Source organism: Anabrus simplex, chromosome 1 (assembly GCF_040414725.1).
Source record: "Anabrus simplex isolate iqAnaSimp1 chromosome 1, ASM4041472v1, whole genome shotgun sequence".
Classification (NCBI taxonomy): Eukaryota; Metazoa; Arthropoda; class Insecta; order Orthoptera; family Tettigoniidae; genus Anabrus; species Anabrus simplex.
This window is the reverse complement of record NC_090265.1, coordinates 1,542,689,499-1,542,702,213: the sequence shown is the minus strand read 5'-3', so window position 1 is coordinate 1,542,702,213 and position 12,715 is coordinate 1,542,689,499. Positions and strand designations below refer to the sequence as shown.

Below are 12,715 nucleotides of genomic sequence, written 5' to 3'. Positions count from 1 at the left end.
TTCTAAAATGACAGCTAGAGGATGATTTTTTAAAACACAAAATCTAAGAACTACCTTAAAATTTGGGTACACGCTAACAATTTGCAACTTAGAAAATTTACCCTTATAAGAGAAAATTGAACACAATAGGATAAGAAACACTCACTTAAGTCTTCGAAAGTTTAGGTGTAAGGAGGCACCCACTCGACCACATTTAACGTACAACTACTTAAATCTAGCCTTATAAGATAACAGAAGAAAAGAAAGAAAATCCAACATATGTTTGCTTGCTCACAAGAAGATAATAAAGGGAGAAAAAAGGTCCTTAAACAGGCTTGACTTGGGACAAGTGTACCGTAAAAATTCTTTCAGTCTGAGGGTTACTGACAAGTAACGTTACCGGCATGAGAAAGTCCACCATAGTCCATGGACCATGGAATCTGGGGGCAAGCTTACCAGATAGTACAAAAGTTTGCACCATGACCTGATCTCCAACTTTCAAATTGGTGGGTCGGCGTGCACGATCATAGCTAATTTTGACTCTTCTATGAGAGGTCTTATTTTATCTCTAGCCTGCTTCCAAAGATTACGGATGTTATTGGGGTCTATTGTCTCAGGAAAAAGTTCATTGAAGGACCACAAATTAGACAGAGGGACGTTCGGAGTGAACTTAAACATCAAGGAAGTAGGCGAAAGTGTGTGAGCTTATTGGATGGACGACTTGAAAGTCAACACTAGCCAGTTTAAAGAATTATCCAAGCATGAGTGGTCTTCATGATGAATGGCAATAAGCGCCGAATGGAGGTTACGATTAACTCACTCTGCCAGAGGGGGCTGAGGTTAATAGACAGATATCATTGCATGCGTGATGGAAATATCAAAACAAAACTTATGAAAGAGATTAGAAGTAAATACCTTAGCGTTATCAGAAAAAAATACTGGCACGGTCCAAATGAAGTGAAGATTGAATTTAGGCAAGAAATAGCAGTTTAAGCTGTTTTCAGGTTCATTGAGAATAACCAAGAAAATTGGGTGAACCCGTCCACACACATGCAAATATGAGTTCATTCCCAATTCCTTGGAGGCGGGAATTGGTCCCACGTTGTCAGTATACAACCTGTGACAATAAAGTTCGGTGAATGAAGTCAGAACGGTCAATCCGGCAAAACTGGCGACACGCAACGCTGCACCTGCGTAGCATCAGGTTTTGACCACCTGCTCCCAACGTTGTTCAGTTGAGCATCGTATGTGTGCCATGTACGACCTGTTTGACACAGTGCGTGTTTAGTGCGTTGGTTCCGAACTGCGAACAGGAACATGAAGGACCAAACGTTCAATGTACAGTTTTGTTTCAAGCTTGACAAGAAACCGAAAGAAACGCATGTGATGCTGGTACGTGTTTATGAAGATCAAGCACTGTACTTGAAGTGTGTGTACGAGTGGTTCGCCCGTTTTCGAAGAGGCCGGGAAAGTGTTTCTGACACCCCCGTAGCGAAAGACCGGCGACCGCCGTCAGTGACGAAAACACTGAGAAAGTGAGGACATTAATCACGAACGATCGGCCATTAACTGTGCACATGATAGCGGATGAACTGCAGATTAACCGTGAATCCGTGCGACAAATCATTACCCAGAAGTTAGGGAAGAGGAAAACGTGTTCTCGTCTTGTGCCACATCACTTGACTGACGATCAGAAGCAGGCACGTTTAGAGGCTTGACAAAATCGAAACGGCGGATGCGAAACCAAATTTCTTGATCTGTATTATCACTGAGCATGAAACCTGGTGTCTCAGGTACGACCCAGAAACGAAGCGGCAAACCATGGAATGGCGTTCTCCGGGATGCCCTCGTCTGAAAAGGGTATTCCCACGGCTCAAACTCGCTTTGAAAAGAAAGAGATTTGACGATATTCCTGACAACCAACGAAAGGGGACTAGGCTTTTGAACACTGTACCACTTAGTGAAATTAAGTACACAAATGCCCTGACCATACATGAAAAAGATAAGAACAAATCAGAGTTGTGAAAACGTCTGAGTCCAAACAAACATTAGATAAGAAAAATGAACAAATACTCACCCTTAAAAACCGGTGACACCAGAGGGGTGGATAAAATGGAGTCCTGGTCATCATCTTAAAATGTTTACCCGCCTTCAAAAAACAACCTCCTACTTGGAAACAAAGAGAGATTTAATGAAAGACTTTAAGAAGCTTACAATTTAATTAAAATAATCCTCGCTGGAAATAAACCAAAAACTTAGTGCTCAAAGATATAAAATACTACGGTCGACCGTTTCATTAGAAAATAATTTAATAAATAAATAAATTAATTAATTAATTAATAAAGACTACACGTAATTCTGAAACACCTATTCAACCTTTAGATATCCTTTAAATATCAATAGATTTCTTGGCAAGTTTCATACCACCATCATATACCTTATCAGACCTAGAAACGATGTTCACTTAATTGTTCTTTAATTCTGAAATGTTATTCAGAGTATATTCCAAGGATCTCCTACAAGGAAGGGTGGAATATCACGATCAAGTTTCAAGAAACGTTTACCCCAAAATAATAATAAAACCAGTACCGCGACACGGTGTAGGAAAATATGCCATCAAGGAGAGAAAAATGCCAAATTTAATTAAAGAAAAACAGGTTAAACCACCCACAATACTAAATTCATAGCAGGAACATCAATTCATTTCCACCAACATCCATCAACAATCAGCATCACATCAATCAACATTAGCATTCCCATGGCAACGAAAACACGCTAGGTCAGTTAAGGGAAAGGGCCAATCACAGACCACCAATCAACAATAGGCAAAACATATTAAGAGACAAAAGAGAAACAGGACGCCGCAATATCACGAAAATACAAAGCAAATAAATATTAAAATTTAATTAAGAATGATATGAAGTTAAAATTGAAATGGAATACGAACGTAAACCCCACACCCTTGCAGCAACTTGCTTGTTTAGTAATCTTGCCAAAAACATTGCGTTAAACCCTGCCTACTAGGCCTAGAAGGCCACAACCGAACATTAAGTATTAAATTTACAATTTTCAAGAATAAAAATTAATATTAATTTACAGTAGACGCAAGTCCCTAGTAAACAAAGGTAGTTTACACATAATTTCTTTTTTATAACCGGAAAAATGTTCGAAAATCACAAGGCTAAAGCACAGAATTTAGATGACGCAAAGCTACTTCACATTTTGAAAGATTCAGTTCACCACACGGAGTCAGTAAAAGGAGGGTAGGAAAAACACTTACAGTGTACCATCTTGCCGTAGTCGAGAAGTAGCTTCAGCCTCATATCCTTACTAACGTATGGTAGAGTAAATCCTTAGAAGGTACTCAAAATTTCCAGTCGAGGAAGATGATATTATAATAAAAATTTAAAGAAAACTTCAAAGTTCACGAGAGCGTAAGCGCTATCAAAGCAACTTCACCCTGGTTCCATGATAATTACACAATCCATACCGTCAAGCAGAGAAGCACGCCGCCCTCGCATCTTGCCTGACTCTCAGAACGATAATGGCGACTACCCAGAAGCCTGCGAGCCAGTCCACAGTCGCAATGATCACGTGCGCATACACGCCCTGTGGTGGGGGCGAGTGGCGAGATAGTTCTTACCGACGACACTAGAATGCAGGAGAATACTGGAAAAAGGCACCGTCTAGCCATACACCACAGATGGGCACATTAATAACCTTTAAAGCCGGCGGAAGTTCATGTTTATGAGTATTGAAAACCATGGTCTCTGTGAGCAGGAATCACTTGATGAATAACGTAGCGCCAAATCACTTTAAAGACACAAATTTCAATAGCCATGCAGCCAGTACTAAAATGTTAACTGAGAGGGTATAAATTATCACGGCGGTAATAGTCTCTCTCCCCGAAGCTCCACATATGCTGCGTATGAAAACTTTCATAAAGCGGTGGTCTTGAAGCCAGCTAAGTTTATGGTGGAATAGTCCGAATAAGAAAATGACCACTAATCACATGTCCCAGTTTATGCACCACCAGCAGGATGAATTCAACAGTCATTAAGAACCAAAACATATATGAATGCTAGTGCATTTAAACGACACTAGATATCTAGTCACTCACTTTCAATCATTAGGAAGTCCCATGCACCAAACTGGTGCTACACACAAGTCGAAGGTAAATTTATTAATGTTTTAGATCAAAAGTGATACTCATCCTCCAGATCGCTTGCTAAGTTTTAATTCCAATAAACAAGTCCCGCAAGTTCATATGCATCAACTGATCAAATATTACGTTACGTTGTGGTACACACGCACAATTAGAACAACTTAAATGTCCACTGGTAGAACATTAAACTTTCTTAGTCTTAACTGCTCGTGATCACATACCTAAATGGAGATTACTACATGTTAGACCATCATATTAGTATTGTTTATCGGACTTGCGTTAATTAAGAAACGCCTCCATTTGGTTTCCACTTTGTTATTGCCAGAATGGCAAGAACAAATTAAAAAAGAAAAACGCCCAGAAGGGGAAGGAACAAATAGGGAAAAACAAAATCGGTGAGCATGTAACAAGATTACAAGATCCAGCAGGTGAATTCTCAACATAATCTTAAACTAGATCAACATGACTTAAGACTACAGTATGGAATTGGATAAAACAACTAGTTAGAGCAAGAGGAGAACAGGATTACAATTGAATACAATACTTACATAAACAAGCCTTGACCAGGTACTAGGAAATACATAACCATAAATATATCCTGTTAAAATTAAATATATCGGCAGAAATGTTATGCGCAACATATAAGGAAAAAGATTAACTTGAAAATTAAAGGTAGTCATCTCCTCAAATTAGTTTTCTATACACATTACCAATCCTATCACAATGCCACGTTATAACGGTAAACACCAGCAAGCTGAAAACAGGAAGCTACCATTGCATAGACATACACCATGCACAGAAATAAGTTAAGTTTAGGAAAGAAAATACTGACAGAATACAACAAACCTCAAGCAGGGTAAGTTCAATAAGCCCAAGCATCAACCAATTAAGAACACGCTCAAGACCATAACACCCGATCTAGCAATGCATAATAACGACACTGCAAGGAACACATCAATTAACGAACACAGCCACACAGCCAGTACCCTACATATAGATGACCTACCCACAGATGCCGAATAGTTTCCAGAATAGAAATACTAATTTCTAGTTGTTTTACGTCGCACCGACTCAGATAGGTCTTACGGCGACGATGGGACAGGAAAGGGCTAGGAGTGGGAAGGAAGCGGCCATGGCCTTAATTAAGGTACAGCCCCAGCATTTGCCTGGTGTGAAAATGGGGAAACCACGGAAAACCATTTTCAGGGCTGCCGACAGTGGGGTTCGAACCCACTATCTCCCGAATACTGGATACTGGCCGCACTTAAACGACTGCAGCTATCGAGCTCGGTAGAAATACTAAGGGAACACCAATCCATACATAATAATTTCAAAATAACCAGACGTTGACCAAGGGAGAACATGTTGCGAAGCAATAACACATTACACAGTAATACAAGTTAATTAAAATTTCAACCTCATTTTTTTAAAATCAGCGGAGTAGAACAACTAATCAGTGAGCCAATAAATATATTTTTAAACCCTTTAAATACACGACCAAAATTTAGAAATAAAAATTGCAATTAACCAGTTTTAACGCTACGTATACACTTAATGCATAACCCGACTAAACAAGAAATAGGATGGAATATAGTTATACTCACAAATAAGAGAAACACCAAGAAACTGGATATAAGATAAAGATCAAAATCCATGTGTTACTGTAAATAATTACTCAAGACATGATGAATGTAGTAGCAGCAGTTGGAGACTTCAAGATCTTTCAGATGGTGGGTACGCGTATAGTTGGTCATCCGCAACGAGCTATCAGCAACACTGAGCCAAGAATAATATCAGGATAGAAGAACTCATAATAACACAATCATTAAAACCATAGTGGAACAGGATAGAAAATGGCAGAAAAAATGCAGAAGTGTCACCCAATCTTAAATCATATTCCTCACAACGTCACCGAATTTTCAAACACATGCATCAACAAAGGACTACTCAATTAAATAAAGGTTCAGGAAAACGCATCAATTAAGCGGCCAATTTGGAAATGTGGGAGCAGAGACCTGACACGATTCCTTATGGGTTATCCACAAGATATCTCGGACAAATACGAACTAGTAATAAGTGATATCAGCAGACTCACACTGTAGTTACACAGCCACAGGTACCTCACCAAATACACACTGACTTAACAAATTTCAAAATGTCATGGGATAGTCACCTAATAGCGTGTGGGGCCTCCTCTGGCCCTGCGAACTGCAGTGAGACGCCGTGGAAGTGAGTCGACAAGTCCCTGGTAGTCCTCTGAACACAGCTGACATCAAATCGTTTTCAGAGCGGCCACCAATGCTGGTCTGTTCGTAGGTGCAGGATACATAGCACGGAGCCTGCGTTTCAGGACATCCCAAATATATGATAGATAGGGTTCATATCGGGGCTCCTAGGTTGCCATGGCAGTCATTCGACCTTCGCTGTATGTTCATGGAACCATTCCCGAGCGACGTGGGAGCGATGTGGAGGCGCGTTATCATCTTGAAACACCGCAGAACCGTCTGGGCGCTGGAAGGCCAAAAATGGATGGAGATGTCTCCGAGCAGATCAACATACCGCGTACCATTCAAAGTCTCTTCCTGAACAACTAGGGGGCCAATTCCATACCAGGAAAATGCACCTCAGACCATAACAGACACCAGCGCCCTGGACCACACTTTCGAGGCAGGCGGGATCCATCGCTTCATGTGGTCTGCGCCATACACGGTGCCTCCCATCGGCATGGTGCAGTTGAAATCGTGATTCGTCCGACCATATCACGTTACACCATTGTTCCAGTGTCCATCCCTGGTGAGTGGCGACAAATGCGCGTCGTTGTGCCCGATGACATTGGGTTAACAATGTGCGGCGCTGGCTAGCATAGCCCACAGAACCCATGTTCCTACGGATTGTCCACTGGGAGACGTGTCTAGCAGGGTCTGTGTTGAATTGAGCCGTGATTTGTTGCACGGTTGCCCGTCTGTCACTACTGACAATCCGTCTTAGATGTCACCGGTCACGGTCATCGAGGGTGGCTGGACGGCCGGTCGTTCGTCTGTTGTGGACGGTGACACCCGCATTCAACCATTCACGATACACCCTGAACACGGTTGATCGTGTGAAGCCGAATTCCCGCACCACTTCCGAAATCGCACTTCCCATCCGTCGGGCACCGACCACCATACCCCGTTCGAACGGTGTCAGCTCACGACGAAGTTCCATGTTACACCTGTCACATGCACAGCCACTGCTCACAAAGTCTCCTATACAACTGCCGCTGGCACAGGGGGCGTGTGGTGCGCAGACAACACACCTGCGCATCAGTGCTCCGCTATCCCATGACATTTGCTCAGTCAGTGTATATTGAACAAAGTAAATAAAATATAAATGGTAGATCACGAACCAAGTCGATGGAAAACGCTCAAAATAACGCAGAAGAAAGAGAAAACACCACTAAACACCACTAAACGACCCTTTCATCAAATAGTGGGAGGCTTCAGTGCCGCCTGTAAAGCACTCAACTGGCGCACCGTAGAACGGCAAGATAACAAAATCAATAGCAATCGAGACTAACACTCATGAGAGGAAAAGTCCAATAGGCTGGCAGGTTAATACAAAATGAGCTTAATAGTACATGACAAATACATGATGACGTCTGATTACCAGGGTATGCAGAGAATAAAAACAAAAAGGAATAGATCAGGTCATACAGGAACCACAATGACATGCAAGCAGACAAGGTTCTTCTAAAAAGTGTTGTTGACCCATGCCAGGGTTTATTTCCCAATCTATGGGGACACAGGGGTAAATTAAAGGCCACACCGCCCATACCGAAGCGCCATAGCCTTTTAATTATAAAACACGATTACAATACAATTTTAAAGAACTTCAACGGACATGCGTTAGACTAAAAGGGGGAAAGGAGCACTAACTACCCTTAACGACATGCAGAGAAGCCATCATGCGACCTGACAATGTAAGCCTAAAACCAAATCACGGTACCGTTTACATTGCTAATTCAGGACCAAAAACCGATACCTACTAGGTTCGAAAGGAGATCGCGCTCCTCAGGTTGAGGATCCATTAGTGCAACTTGTGCAAAAATAACACCACAATAACAAGTAGACCAGGTAGGACGACATGGAGGCTACAACTCAGTAGAGTACCACACTACAAGAATAATACACCATATTAGAGACCAAAACCAGGCAAGTAAGGTCTGTAGAAGAGTGCAGAACTAATACCACATGCAAGCGAAAAATACAATAAGAAACTACCTAGTTAACCACTACTTCCAGGAAGGAAAATCCAGATGCAAATTTTCCAAAGATAGAGAGGTCAGGATTTTACTCACCAGAAAATCAACAGGACAAGAAAGGCTAGCAATAGATTACTCAGCTAACGGGCAATTCATAACAGATTGCGAAAATGACCTAAAGGAGGGCATCAGAGCAATCGGAAATTAGGAAATCGTGCCACCAGAAGTTGGAGACCCAAAGTAGTGAAGACGGTTATGTCCATGCCGTAAAGGCAAACAGCCAACCACCACCAACTCCGATCGACAGAGTTCCGCAATAACCGATATCCACTGGCAAAACCAAAACTTAACAAATAGGACCTAACATCGGGTATTATCTATTTCCTAGTCAACCCACCCAAACAAAAGTAACCTAAAAGATAACTCGGTTCGTTTAATGCACACCTAATAATACCACAACGGGAATAGACAGCAGTAATATCACCCAAATAGAGTCGGATAACAAGAACTAGGATCAAAAATACTAGAACAGTTATTATTATTATTGCTAGGGGCTTTACGTCGCACCGACACAGATAGGTCTTATGGCGACGATGGGAAGGGAAAGGCATAGGAGTTGGAAGGAAGCGGCCGTGGCCTTAATTGATAGTTTTCATACCAGTTAACAACAATGTACAGATCTGAAATTACCTACAATTTTCCAAAATTACTACTACAAGACCAAGTCTACTACAGCATAAGAGGCAACAATTAAATTTATGATCAAAATTTTGCAATCATCCATGATCAGGATATAATCAATTTATGATGGACAGATGCACTCAAACCAAAGGAGCAATGAGAAATTAACAATTAAATAAATAGGCGCCAATAGCGCAAGTGAAAGGGTACACACTCCCCACGAACGACAATCACAATTTTAAAATGCAATGGTAACAACAAGTACACGGTAGTAAGTTACTACACAGTCATATTAAGTTTCAACCGGAGGCATGAATGCAGAAGATTTGGTGCAGAAAGTCTTAACACGTGGTAATTATTTCGCACGGTACTAAACAACCACTTTTGACAGACAAATATGATAAAGTCACAAAGCAATGCCCAAAACACCCCAAAACGAAAAAAACTATACATGAAAAAATTTACTCGATTAAATTCACACCCAACCAGAATAGTTACATAATAATCTTCAAGTAATCAAACAAATTTGCTCACTGAAATGTAGTTCTCATCCGCAGATCCAAACACACGTTAACTTGATTTTAACTGGGATGGATGGACCCGTCTAATCCTTTTGGCGATGTGGTCACTCACCAGCACCGACACTGGAGACAAAAGATGTAAAATAGTACAGGGACCCTGATACCTAGGAGCAAGTTTAGCAGAAAATTTGTTAATGGCTTTACTAATGGGATAGGGCCTGACAAAAACTTTATCACCAACTTTCAACCTAGGTGACTTTCTACCCTTGTTATATTTATCTCTGCCTCTCATAGGATACTGACAATGTATTCTTGGCTTCGTCCCCGATTTTCTGAACGTCATTGGGGTTAGACAAGTAGGGAAGAAGATCATCAATACGAAGTACGTTGACATAGGAGAATACGGGGTGTAACAGAACATAAGTGACATGGGGGTTTTACCATGAGATTCATGTGTGGAAGAATTGAAGGCATGTGCCAACCAGTGTAGGCAAGAATCCCACTTGGATTGGTTACTGTGATAATGTGCAATCAGGGCAGATTTTAGGTTCCTGCTCATTCTCTCGGTGTAAGATGTCTTTGGATAGTATGGAGTAGTAGTAACATGGTAAATGCTCAACTCGAGTAGGTACTTCTTAAGCAAGTGGCTGGTGAATGCACTGGCATTGTCAGAAACCAGAAACTTGGGAGGACCAAAGAATGCAAAGATAGAATTATGGCAAATTATAGACGTACGATAAGTCGTAGATCTAGTGGGAATAATCCAGGAAAACTGAGAGAACGCATCAATACCAACAATGATATGGGTGTTTCCCAAGGTAAAGCGAGGGAGCGGACCTACAAAATCGATGAATAACCGTTCCCTCGGGCGAGAAGCTTGTGAAGATGATAATAAACCCACACGATTGTTCGGGTTATGTTTACTAATAGCACAAGTTTCACGGGACTTAACCATGTTTCGGATATCACCATCCGCCCTTTTCCAAATGAAGAATTGTCTTATTTTCTGCCTAGTTTTAAAGGTGCCTAAATGACCACCAATGGGACAACAATGATAGTACTTAAATATGATTGGCACTAAGACCTTGGGAACAACAATTTTGAAATTAGCATCACTTCGACCTTTACAACATAGGACACCCTTCACCAGAGAGTAAGGTTTTACTACCATTGTCACAAATTTTGTCGATGACTTCTTTCAACTCATGATCAGCTTTTTGATGATCGTCAAGCTCATGGTATAAAAAGGCAGATCTGAAAGAATGGCACCCACTCTAACAACAATAGTTTCATCAATTTCTTCAACTTCAGATTTTACATCAAGACCAATGCTCCCGGCGAACATTCTACTTAAGCTGTCAGCGATGACATTCTCCGAACCTCTGACATGCTTAACCTGAGTAAAATTGGAAATACTTAGTGCCCATCTAGTGATTCTGCCCGTTTTTGGGTCGGCTCAAGATCCACGAGAAAGCCTGATTATCTGTTTCAAGGTCGAAATTTACATGTTCAATGAAGGATCTGAATTTCTCAAGTGCAAACAGCACGGCCAAACATTCCAACTCATAGATGGAATACTTAATTTTCAGATTATTGAGGATCCTAGACACATAGGTAACGGGTTTACGACCGTCCCCATGTTCCTATAAGAGTACACCAGCAACATTTTTTCCTGAGGCATCAGTTTGTACAATGAAACGTTTACTAAAATCGGATATGAACAATACAGGAACATTCGATAAGGCAAGTTTCAGGGTTTCAAAGGTTTCTTGCTGGGAGGAGCCCCAGATGAACTTGACATCCTTACGCCTCAGAGAGTTAACGGGTACAGCAAAATTTGGGATAAATTTGCGGAAGCTGTTCAACATGCACACAAAGCGAGCAACACCTTTTACGTTCGTAGGTGGTTGGAATTCCCTGATAGCCTGGGTTCTAGAATGATCAACGGAGGCTCCGTCGGGGACACGATATGGTCAAGAAAGGACATACTCGGCAAGATAGACCGAACGGCAAACGGAGAAACTCATACAGATTCCAGTCCGTGTGAAGGCGGTCAGGGGAATAGAAGCTTTAGAGAGCGGAATCTGATAATAGGCTTGATTGAGATCTAACACGGTGAAAAACCTGGCTCCGGAAATCCACCCAAAACAAGTATGTAAATCTGGCAAGATTATCTTGCAGTTCAGGAGTCTGTAATCGATAACGGCACGGTATCCTCCAGAGGATTTAGGGACCAGAAAAGCCGGAGATGCATAAGGAGAAGTGGACGGTCTGATGACCCCATCGGCGAGCATTTGGTCGATAATACTTTTGTGTTCTATCATCCGAGGAGGTGAAAGACGGTAAGGAGGGGATCTAACAGGTTCGTTGTCAGAAGTTCAATATCGTACTCCAATACATCCGTCAGACCTAACTTGTTGGTGAACACCTCCGGAAATTGATGGCACAAGTTACGGACTTGATTAGCTTGTTGATAATCCAAATGATCAAGATCCAAATGAACGATTTCATTGTTCTCCACTGGTAGCGACCTACCTACACAAGAAACTCTGAAGGTACCCGAGGGAGCATCGACAATGTCAAATTTACAATTTGGGGAAAATTTAAAGTAGAATTTACTATCCCGTAGGTCTAAAACTAATCCGGTCCTTGACAAGAAGTCAATGCCCAAAATTATGCTACAAGCTAGCTTCGAAGTTACCAAGCAATGAAACTTCCAAATAAAATTACCAATACGCAATTTCACGTCAACAGATCCTAAAATTTCCATATTATCCGTATTAGCCGTGACACGAGCAAGTTTGACTTTCTGCAACTCAGGCAGTTTACAAGGGTACCTCATTTCATCATACCAACTGGCACCAATTAACGTGACAATGCTACCCGAGTCAATTAAAGCAACAATCGGTTCATTATTCAGCTCATCCTTCGCGAAAGTACTTTTAGACTCAACCAAAGTGGAGATTTTATTACATTCCTGCGGACAAATAACTCTTTCAAAATCTTCAAAAAATTCAGGGGCAAGAGATTCACAAGTTTTACTATTAACCTTTAGTCACTGATTGCGTTTTCGGAAAGATGATGGGCAATTATTCTTAAGATGTCGCCTCGACCCACACAAATAACAGC

The 12,715-nt window shown here is 41.4% G+C and overlaps 1 protein-coding gene across 6 annotated transcripts in view; it reads left to right on the top strand.

Annotated features, from left to right (window-relative positions):
* LOC136858486 (protein vav) overlaps positions 1-12,715 on the top strand; it is a 705,311-nt gene that overhangs the window by 188,823 nt on the left and 503,773 nt on the right. The window lies entirely within an intron of this gene.